General features: G+C 40.7%; 1 pseudogene; it reads left to right on the plus strand.

Annotated features, from left to right (window-relative positions):
- Positions 1-1521, plus strand: part of LOC116829097 (olfactory receptor 6P1-like) — a 4009-nt pseudogene extending 2488 nt beyond the window's left edge.
- Positions 1522-12167: the final 10646 nt, after the last annotated feature.

Consider the following 12167-nt stretch of genomic DNA (forward strand, 5'->3'; position numbering starts at 1 on the left):
AACAGAGAGAGATACACCAGTCAGGCTCATTTCTGACATACATTTTGTTGTACGAATTTCCACACTTTTTTTGTTTACGGGATAGTCTTAAAACAGTCGCTGAGTTTAACAGGAGGCTTTTGGTTTGGGCTAATTCAGTTTTGATTCCTTTATGTACTTTTCCATCAACCTTCCCCATTGTTGTAGAGGTATTGTGATACTTATGATCTTCATTACTTTTTACAGTGAGCCACAATTAGGGTAAATTGTAGGTCTATTATTACACAGGCCCATGTCACTCTGAAATGAGCCCAACTTAAAAGGCTGGGATCTCAAGGCATAGGGATTAGCACCCAGATGAATTGAGCCTAATTTCCATAAATTCCTTTGCAAATCCCTAGGCAATTGTTATCTTATGTTTTCCTCCAGAGCATTCTGGCAAAGGTGGCATTTCCACATTCCTGTACAGAGAGACAGCACTAGAAACGACTACAGATATTATGCTGGAACTTTTAAAGTAGTCTGTGAAGACAGGTATCCCACTACACTAATTTCAATGAGTTTCAAGCACCTTAACTCCCATGGAGCGACCTTTGAAAATCCAGTCTTATGTTAGGTTAATCAAATTATCATTGTCAAACACATAAGGATGTACATGTACAAAACCAAGACAGCCCAAGAGGCAGTCAGCAGATTAAACAACAAGTAGTGGGTTTGATCAGCTTTCACACACCAGTTGATAAACAAGCAAAGTGCAGCATGGCAATGGACTTGATCTCCTCCTTTAAAGAGTTTTAAATACAGAGTAACACTGTTTGTCAAAAGTCCTGATGTCTCTTCTTTACCTGGAGTAACTTAACTGAAGTCAATGGCCTAATTTTCATTACTTTTCCAGGCAGGACAACATAACCACAACTTGCAGTTGTAGTTGACAGTGGTGACTAGTGCTTTCCATCTGTGTGAGATGTGTTTTGGTGTTTGACTTTGTGGATATGTTTAGTGTTGTGGTTGGGTATGTGTTTGGTTGTCGTATTTCTGCTTGCACTTTTGCGATATGCGTGCGCGGTGGCCGGTTTTGTGAACTTGCTTTTCTTTTGTTTTTGTTTCTTTCTTTTTGTTTGATCTATATGTGTGTTTGCAGTTTGATTTGTATGTGTCCGAGACTTCTGTAGCTCAAAACTTGTCCTTTCACGCAGAAACTTGGTCCAATAAAAGATTACTCACCCACCTTGTTTCTTTGCATTTAGCTGTTTTTCAGTTCTTTGTTTTATGTTTGTTCTTGGTTTCATTTGATTATTTATTTTACTTTATGTGTCCTTGTGTGTTTGATTTTGTTTGCTTTCTGTTTATATTATATGTTTGCTTTGGTTAAGTTTGTTTCTCTACGTTTTATGCTTCTCTTCTATTGGGTTTGAGGTTTTTATGTGCTGGTATTTGGTTGGTTTATTTTGTGTGCTATGTTGTTGGTATGGATGTGTTTCGTGTGCTTCTTTGTGCTACCTGCTCTGTTTTTCAACTGGGAAACAAACTAATTGCGGCTAATATTTGTTTATTATATTTCTTATTTTTTTAGCAAACCTGGAAAAATATGAAGGTGCACATGCAATTTATCATCATTCATCATCGTCGTCGTCGTCACATCACAATTCCCAAAGACATGGCCTTTCTGCAGATCAAGCACTTCCAGATCCTTCCCTAGCTATGTCCATAAGGTGTGTGCTGGATAGTCAGTTCATGTCCATCATTGGCAACGTTATCATGCCTTCAAAGCTTTGGTGATCATGCAATTGTCAGCAAGTAGAAGCATTTGTAAACCATTTTCATATTATTTTTTTTTCCATCCTAACAATATGCAATTTATAGATTCAAGATTCCAAGGCCAGAAGGGACCATTGTGACCTCCAGTCTGACCTCCTGGTAACACAGGCCAGAGACTGCATCAAAATAATTCCTAGGAGCAGAGCTTTAAAAAAAAAATTGAAATTGTCAGTAATGGAGAATCCACCATGATCCTTGGTAAGTTGTGCAAAGATTAATTAATCCACTGTTAAAAATGTATACCTTATTTCCATCCTGACTTTTGTCTAGCTTCACTTCAGCCATCGAATGGTGTTAGACCTGTCTCTGCTATATGGAGATCTCATGTTAAGTATTGTCCCCTGGAGGTACTTAAGACTTCAATAAGTCCCCTTTAACCTCTTTGTTAAGCTACATCGATTGAGCTATAATATATGTACATTTTATAAAGATCTAGCTGATGCTGACCAAGATTTCAATTCGCCTTGGGTTCTCACCAACATTGAGTTTCAATGGAATTTAGACATCTGATTTTAGATCCGCTGGGAAATCTCAGGCACTTTGTTAACTAAGTAAGCTCCACAAACTACCCAGATACCTTGGTTAGCTCCTGAGATCCTGATCGGAGCTGCCCAGGTAATTAGAGCCAATAATAGGTGAAATTCACCCATCTGTGAAGACTAGCCAGGGAGAGAGCTGAGGGAGAAGACTGAGAGAGAGACTTCCCTTCTCTGAACTTTAGGGTACAGATGTGGGACTGCAGATGGACATTCTAGCTTAATTACTAGCTTAGATCTGGTATCATTGCCACCACCACCAAGTACTACTTTTTCCCTGGTAGTCTTGAGGACTTCACCAATTCCCTGTGAACACAGATCCAAATCCCTTGGATCTTAAACAAAGAGGAATTAACTATCCTCCTCTCTTCTCCCACCAACTCCTGGTTGATCCAGATCCAACCCCTTGATCTAAACAAGAAAAATCAATCAGGTATTAAGAAGGCTTTTAATAAGAAAAGAAAGGTAAAGAATACCCTCTGGACAGATTAGCATACCACTACTCTCACAGACAACACATTTAAAACAGAGGATGTTCCCCTGGGACAAAATTTAGTTACACAAAAAAATACACCAATACCGATTTTGATAATTCCTTAATGATGCAAGAGAAGTACAAAGAACAGAGAGAGATACACCAGTCAGGCTCATTTTCTGACATACATTTTGTTTACGAGTTTCCACATTTTTTTGTTTCGGGATAGTCTTAAACAGTCGCTGAGTTTTAACAGGAGGCCTTTTTGTTTGGGCTAATTCAGTTTCTGATTCCTTTATGTACTTTCCCATAACCTTTCCCATTGTTGTTAAGGTTATTGTGATATCTTATGATCTTCATACTTTTACAGTTGAGCCACAATTAGGGTAAATTGTAGGTCTATTATTACACAGGTCCATGTTCAACTCTGAATGAGGCCCAACTTAAAAGGCTGGGATTCTCAAGGCACTAGGGAGTTAGCACCCAGATGGAATGAGCTATTCCAAAATTCCTTTGCAAATCCTAGGCAATTGTTATTCTTATTTCCTCCATAGCATTGGCAAAGTGGCTTTCCACTTCTCTGACAGAGTAGACGCCTAGAACGACTAAGATATTTAGCTGGAACTTTAAAGTAGCTGTGAAGACAGTATCCATACCATGAATCAATGAGTTCAAGCACCGCCCCCTTAACTCCCATGGGCACCTTTGAAAATCCCAGTCTTATGTTATGGTTACATCCAAATTATTCATTGTCCAAACACATAAGGATGTACAGATGTACAAAACCAAGACACCCAAGAGGGCAGTCAGAGATGTAAACAACAAGTAGTTGGGTTGAGTCAGCTTTCACACACCATTGTATAACAGCAAGTGCAGCATGGCCAATGGACTTGATTCTCTCTCCTTTAAGAGTTTTAAATACAGAGTAACACTGTTTAGTCCAAAGTCTGATTGCTCTCTTCTTTACTGGAGTAACTTAACTGAAGTCAATGGGCCTAATTTATTTACTTTTCAGGCAGGACAACATAACACAACTTGCAGGTTGTAGTTGACAGTGGTGACTAGTGCTTTCCATCTGTGTGATATGTAGGTATTTTGGTGTTGACTTTGTGGATATTGTTAGTGTTTGTGTTGGGTATGTGTTTGGTTGTCTGTATTTCTGCTTGCACTTTTGCGATATGCGTGCGCGGTGCCGGGTTTTTGTGAACTTGCTTTTTTGTTTTGTTTCTTTCTTGTTTGTTTGATCTATATGTGGTGTTTGCAGTTTGATTTGGTATGTGTCTCGAGACTTCTGTAGCTCAAAGCTTGTCTCTTTCACGCAGAACTTGGTCCAATAAAAGATTGACTCACCCACCTTGTTTCTTTGCATTTAGCTGTTTTTTTCAGTTCTTTGTTTTATGTTTGTTCTTGGTTTCATTTGATTATTTATTTTACTTTATGTGTCCTTGTGTGTTTGATTTGTGGTTTGCTTTCTGTTTATATTATATGTTTGCTTTGGTTAAGTTTGTGTTCTCTTACGTTTATGCTTTCCTCTTCTATTGGGTTTGGAGGTTTTTATGTGCTGGTATTTGGTTGTGTTTATTTTGTGTGCTATGTTGTTTGGTATGGATGTGTGTTCGTGTGCTTCTTTGTGCTACCTGCTCTGTTTTTCACTGGGAAACATAATAATGTGCGGCTAATATTTGTTTATTTATTTCTTATTTTTTTAGCAAACCTGGAAAAATATGAAGGTGCACATGCATTTATCATCATTCATCATCGTCGTGTCGTCATCATCACAATTCCCAAAAGACATGGCCTTTCTGCAGATCAAGCACCTTCCAGATCCTTCCCTAGCTATGTCCATAAGGTGGTGTGGCTGGATAGTCAGTTCATGTCCATCATTGGCAACGTTATCATGCTTCAAAGCTTTGGTGATCATGCAATTGTCAGCAAGTAGAAGCATTTAGTAAACATTTTCATATTATTTTTTTCTTCCATCCTAACAATATGCAATTTATAGATTCAAGATTCCAAGGCCAGAAGGGACCATTGTGACCTCCAGTCTGACCTCCTGGTAACACAGGCCAGAGACTGCATCAAAATAATTCCTAGGAGCAGAGCTTTAAAAAAAAAATTGAAAATTGTCAGTAATGGAGAATCCACCATGATCCTTGGTAAGTTGTGCCAAAGATTAATTAATCCACTGTTAAAAATGTATACCTTATTTCCATCCTGACTTTTGTCTAGCTTCACTTCAGCCATCGAATGGTGTTAGACCTGTCTCTGCTATATGGAGATCTCATTGTTAAGTATTTGCTCCCTGGAGGTACTTAGAGACTTCAATGAAGTCCCCCTTTAACCTCTTTGTTAAGCTACATCGATTGAGCTATAATATATGTACATTTTATAAAGAATCTAGCTGATGCTGACCAAAGATTTCAATTCGCCTTGGGTTCTCACCAACATTGAGTTTCAATGGAATTTAGACATCTGATTTTAGATCCGCTGGGAAATCTCAGGCACTTTGTTAACTAAGTAAGCTCCACAAACTACCCAGATACCTTGGTTAGCTCCTGAGATCCTGATCGGAGCTGCCAGGTAATTAGAGCCAATAATAGGTGAAATTCACCCATCTGTGAAGACTAGCCAGGGAGAGAGCTGAGGGAGAGACTGAGAGAGAGACTTCCCTTCTCTGAACTTTAGGGTACAGATGTGGGACCTGCAATGGACATTCTAGCTTAATTACTAGCTTAGATCTGGTATCATTGCCACCACCACCAAGTACTACTTTTTCCCTGGGTAGTCTTGAGGGACTTCACCAATTCCCTGTGAACACAGATCCAAATCCCTTGGATCTTAAAACAAAGAGGAATTAACTATCCTCCTCTCTTCTCCCACCAACTCCTGGTTGATCCAGATCCAACCCCTTGATCTAAACAAGAAAAATCAATCAGGTATTAAGAAGGCTTTTAATTAAGAAAAGAAAGGTAAAGAATACCCTCTGGACAGATTAGCATACCAGCTACTCTCACAGAAACACATTTAAAAACAGAGGATGTTCCCCTGGCACAAAATTTAGTTACACAAAAAAATACACCAAATACCGATTTTGATAATTCCCTTAATGATGCCAAGAGAAGTTACAAAGACCTTTCTTTTCTTTAATTAAAAGCCTTTTTCTTAATACCTGATTGATTTTTCCTTGTTTTTTAGATCCAAGGGGGTTGGATCTGGATCAACCAGGAGTTGGTGGGAGAAAGGAGGGAGGATAGTTAATTCCTCTTTGTTTTAAGATCCAAGGGATTTGGATCTGTGTTCACCAGGGAATTGGTGAAGTCCCTCAAGACTACCCAGGGAAAAAGGTAGTACTTGGTGGTGGTGGCAATGATACCAGATCTAAGCTAGTAATTAAGCTTAGAAGTGTCCATGCAGGTCCCCACATCTGTACCCTAAAGTTCAGAGAAGGGAAGTCTCTCTCTCAGTCTCTCTCCCTCAGTCTCTCTCCTGGCTAGTCTTCTACAGATGGGTGAATTTCACCTATTATTGGCTCTTAATTACCTGGGCAGCTCCGATCAGGATCTCCAGGAGCTAACCAAGGTATCTGGGTAGTTTGTGGAGCTCTACTTAGTTAACAAAGTGCCTGAGATTTCCCAGCGGATCTAAAAGAATCAGATGTCTAAATTCCATTGAAACTCAATGGTTGGTGAGAACCCAAGGCGAATTGAAAATCTTGGTCAGCATCAGCTTAGATTCTTTATAAAATGTACATATATTATAGCTCAATCGATGTAGCTTAACAAAGAGAAGGTTAAAGGGGGACTTCATTGAAGTCTCTAAGTACCTCCAGGGGAGCAAATACTTAACAATGAGATCTTCCATATAGCAGAGACAGGTCTAACACCATTCGATGGCTGGAAGTGAAGCTAGACAAAAGTCAGGATGGAAATAAGGTATACATTTTTAACAGTGGGATTAATTAATCTTTGGCACAACTTACCAAGGATCATGGTGGATTCTCCATTACTGACAATTTTCAATTTTTTTTTTAAAGCTCTGCTCTAGGAATTATTTTGATGCAGTTCTCTGGCCTGTGTTATCCAGGAGGTCAGACTGGAGGGTCACAATGGTCCCTTCTGGCCTTGGAATCTATGAATCTATAAATTGCATATTGTTAGGATGGAAGAAAAAATAATTATGAAAATGTTTACTAAATGCTTCTACTTGGCTGACAATTGCATGATCACCAAAGCTTTGAAGGCATGATAACGTTGCCAATGATGGACATGAACTGACTATCCAGCCACACCACCTTATGGACATAGCTAGGGAAGGATCTGGAAGGTGCTTGATCTGCAAGAAGGCCATGTCTTTTGGGAATTTGTGATGATGACGACGACGACGATGATGATGATGATAAATTGCATGTGCACCTTCATATTTTTCCAGGTTTGCTAAATAAATAAGAATATAAATAAACAAATATTAGCCGCATACATTATTATGTTTTCCCAGTTGAAAAACAGAGCAGGTAGCACAAAGAAGCACACGAACACACATCCATACCAAACACATAGCACACAAAATAAACACAACCAAATACCAGCACATAAAAATCCTCCAAACCCCAATAGAAGAGGAAAGCATAAAACGTAAGAGAAACACAAACTTAACCAAAGCAAACATATAATATAAACAGAAAGCAAAACCACAATCAAACACACAAGGACACATAAAGTAAAATAAAGTAATCAAATGAAACCAAGAACAAACATAAAAACAAAAGAACTGAAAAAACAGCTAAATGCAAAGAAACAAGGTGGGTGGAGTCATATCTTTTATTGGACCAAGTTCTGCTGGTGAAAGAGACAAGCTTTTGAGCTACACAGAAGTCTCAGACACATACCAAATACAAACTGCAAACACACATATAGATCAAACAAACAAAGAAAGAAACAAAAACAAAATGAAAAGCAAGTTCACAAAACCCGGCACACGCGCACGCATATGCGCAAAAGTGCAAGCAGAAATACAGACAACCCAAACACATACCCACCAACCACAAACACTAAACAATATCCACAAAAGTCAAAACACAAATATACCTACATATCACACAGATGGAAAAGCACTAATGTCACCACATGTCAACTACAAACCTGCAAGTTGTGGTTATGTTGTCCTGCCTGGAAAAGTAAATGAAAATTAGGCCCATTGACTTCAGTTAAGTTACTCCAGGTAAAGAAGAGAAGCAATCAGGACTTTTGACTAAAACAGTGTTACTCTGTATTTAAAACTCTTTAAAGGAGGGGAGAATCAAGTCCATTGGCCATGCTGCACTTCTGCTTGTTTATACAATGGTGTGTGAAAGCTGACTCAAACCCACTACTTGTTGTTTACATCTCTGACTGTCCCTCTTGGGCTGTCTTGGTTTTGTACATTGTACATCCTTATGTGTTTGGACAATGAATAATTTTGGATGTAACCATAACATAAGACTGGGATTTTCAAAGGTGCCTATGGGAGTTAGGTGCTGAAACTCATTGAAATTCAGTGGTAGTGGGATACCTGTCTTTCACAGACTACTTTAAAAGTTCCAGCATAAATATCTGTAGTCGTTTCTAGTGCTGTCTCTCTGTACAGGAATGTGGAAATGCCACCTTTGCCAGATGCTCTGGAGGAAAACATAAGAATAACAATTGCCTAGGGATTTGCAAAGGAATTTATGGAAATTAGGGGCTCAATTCCATCTGGGTGCCTAACTCCCTTAAGTGCCTTTGAGAATCCCAGCCTTTTAAAGTTGGGCTCATTTCAGAGTTGAACATGGGACCTGTTGTAATAATTAGACCTACAAATTTACCCTAATTGTGAGCTCAACTGTAAAAAGTATGTGAAAGATCATAAGATATCACAATAACCTCTAACAACAATGGGGAAAGGTTGATGGGAAAAGGCCTCCTCTTGAAACTCAGCGACTGTTTTAAGACTATCCCCGGTAAACAAAAAAAGTGTGGAAACTCATGAAACAAAATTGGTATGTCAGAAATGAGGCCTGGCAGGTGAGCACAGAGACATGTCTAGGCAGAGTCCTGTGCAATAGGTGACTCAGAAGCACATGAGGCCTATGACTCATGCCCAGGACCTTAAAAACACAATAGGCCTTGCAACTGGACATTGTCCACCCTACACCAAGCCCAGGTTTAACAAGGTGATAACAGGACTAACCCTTTGAACAGGGCAGTGGTCCCACTTAGCACAATTGGCCATCCCTTTGAAAAGGGCAATGGCTCTTGGTAAACAACTTTAAGGGGCCCTCCTAAACAACTTAACAGCCAGGGAGGGGAGGCCACAGGAGAACAAAAACAAAATGGAGTATGGGGAACAGACAACTGGTAGAAAAAACAATGAAGGGATGGGGTATTCCACCCATCACTCCCTTTTGGGGTGCTTCAAAAAAGAAACTTTGGGGGAAAAATGGCTACTTGAATGAGCTTTTCCATCATGGCTGCAAGCCCATGGACAGTTATCGCCATCTTTGATACCACCTCGGAGACTGTCAAACAATATTTTTTTTTTCTTTCTAAAAACTCTTTCCAGCTCAAGGGAAAGGGAACAAGGGATGTTGTTTCAATGAAAAGTTTATTTAATACATTATATTTCAAAGTCTTTAACTGTTTCTCCTCCTTTTCTGTACCTTTCATAAAAGGTCAAAGGGGTTTTTAATGAGGTGTTTGCGATGTCACTGAGCAGGCTGAGGTCTCTGTATATCAAACCTTGTTTAACATGTTTAATGTTGGACAGTGACTGAGTTATGTTAACACCTTCGGCCCATTTATTCCATTTAAATTAATACAACAGACTCCTTAAGACCCAAAGTGAGCCTCATATACCTACATTATGTTGTCATTTAAAGACAATGAGAAAACAGAAAACAATCCATCACTAGATGACCTTGGTGCTATGATGTCCTGGGAAGGATATCCATCTCTCAATTCACCATCTGAAGGTCTTAAGGCTGCGATTTTCAAGGAGTGGAAGGGAGGAAGGGCCCAAATCAATAATGAAATAGATTTAGGCATCTAGGGCCAGATGTATAAAGGTATTTAGCTGCCTAACTCCCAACATCATGGGAGTTAGGCACTTGGGCTAGATTCACAAAGGAACTTAGTCACTTAACAGCTACTTTAGGTGCCTAATTCCCAGATTTAGGCATCACTGGAATTCACAAAACGCCTGCTCAGCTGCCACCAAACCCTGTAAGTGCCTAACATCACTCGACACCTAAATGTTTGCTGTAAAAGTTTCTCAGGCCCCTATGTTTCTGCCTCTGGTAGATGCACAGTAGATGTCCAAGAGCCTAGAGGCCCAGTGTGTTACACAGCCTGGGGACAACATGGGTTTCCTTCACCGCTATCTTGCCCTGACGTTCTAGGTGTGCTCTGAGGATACCTAAGTCCACACCTAGCAGCAGCGTTGCCTCATAAATGTTAGCCCAGAGACCAGAGTGCTCACCATGACAGATACTACAATCACATGCAATGTCTCTGAGGAAATATATCTGATTACATTTATGTTTCACGGTGGGGTAGGGATTGTATGAACATTGCATTCTACTCCATGGGGAAGGGTTATCGAAGGTCCTTCGGTGAGTAGGGTGTGGCTAAGGAAAATCATGCACATTGTAAACACCTCCAGAGAGATGCCACCACTAAAGGTGATTGCATATATGGTTTCACCTGGATTTCCAGAGACGAGGAAACCAAACAAAAAGCTATTAGCTTAAAAAGGCTGCATTTAAACTGATTCAGAGCCTTCTTTCTGGGCCAGAAATCAGACAGCACCTTCTGTCCTACAGGGTCCCCAATGGTTGCAGAAGTGTTGGAAAGACGTTGGCCTGCTAGGGCCTGATAAGAGTGATGGGTGACTCCTGTTATGTTTTGTGTGGGTTTCAATCTGTTTATTGTTTTTATTGTAGTTTCTCTGTAATACTTTTGCCTTCAGATTAAAGGTACTTGCTTAGAGAGAGATGGGTGGTAGCTGCCAATACATCATTCAGAGCCCTCGGAGAGAAAGCAAAGCACTGGCTGTGGCAGTTCGACAGACTGAGGATATCACAGGGGAAGGCAGGGAGCTATTCAGCCTTAAAGTCTTCTGTTCAGAAGGTTGTGGGACAAGTATCCTGACCACAGACAGGTGGCAGGTGGGCCCTGACTGGGCACTTGTGAGGGGGACAATACAGCTGCTGTTCCCCTGAAACTGACACTTATTTGGGAGACCACTGATTCAAGGCCCACCTCTTCCTGATGGAGAGAAGGGATTTGTTGGTGGCTCAGCCACCTGCCAGATGAGTGTGCTAACCACTGGGCTAAGGGACAATCTGATGTGCAGCTTCCTCAATTGCTATTGTTGAAACTGTTCCACTTTAACTAAATAATTCATCAATGGGCTAGCGAGCGAGTGAGCGAGCGAGCGAGCGAGAGACTGTGAGCATGAGACAGACTCTGCAGCCTGGTGTTTGGAGCATTCTCCTGGGCAGTGAGAGACCAAGGATCTAGTCCTCCTGCTCGGAGGTTGCTTTAATTATCCACAGTGGAGCAGCTTTCACAGGAGGAACTGGGGTCTCCATGTCAGAATAGCCCTTAGCCCAGAGGTTAGGGCCCTCATGTGACAATTAGCAGATCCCTCATCAGGGAATTGGTCTCGTCCTGACTTCTTGCCAAACTGGCATAGATGCCTAACTCCGGGAGACAGTTCATGGCTGAGAATCCCAAACAGGGATAGGTGCCTCCCTGCAGCCTGGATTAAGACATCACACTCTCCAAGTGGTGCAGGGTTTAGCACTCACCCCTCTCGTTGGCATCTCCCTTTGGCTAGCTTAGACGGCTCTCTGCCTAGCATACTGGCTTTTGTGGATCCCATTCTGAGATGCTTCTCTCTCCCCATTCATTGTAGAGGGAACCTGGGTACCCACTCAGTCTTTGTGAATCCCAGTGATTTTTGAGGCACCTAATTTCCTTTGTGAATCTAGCCACAGGTTCCTATCTCCAGCTTTTGGGATCTAAATCCTTTGAAAATCTGATCATTAGGCATTTTTGAAAATGTGGCTTAAGTCTACAGGACACATTCTCTCTCTCTCTCCCCTTTATCTCTCTGTGTACAGTCAGATTTTCAAAGAAAATAAATTTCAATGGGAGCTGGGCACTTAAATCCCTTAATCACCTTTGAAAATCCCAGACCTAATCACTGAGCCATCCTTTCAAGCACAGCATCTATCTACCCTTCCTCCTTGGTTTATCTTCTTCTATACTTGTCTCATCTATTTGTCAATCTGCACTTCTGTTATCCATCTGGCATCCATTTGTCTGCCCAGTGTCTGTCTA

This window comes from Chelonoidis abingdonii, unplaced genomic scaffold (assembly GCF_003597395.2).
Source record: "Chelonoidis abingdonii isolate Lonesome George unplaced genomic scaffold, CheloAbing_2.0 scaffold0473, whole genome shotgun sequence".
Taxonomy (NCBI): Eukaryota; Metazoa; Chordata; order Testudines; family Testudinidae; genus Chelonoidis; species Chelonoidis abingdonii.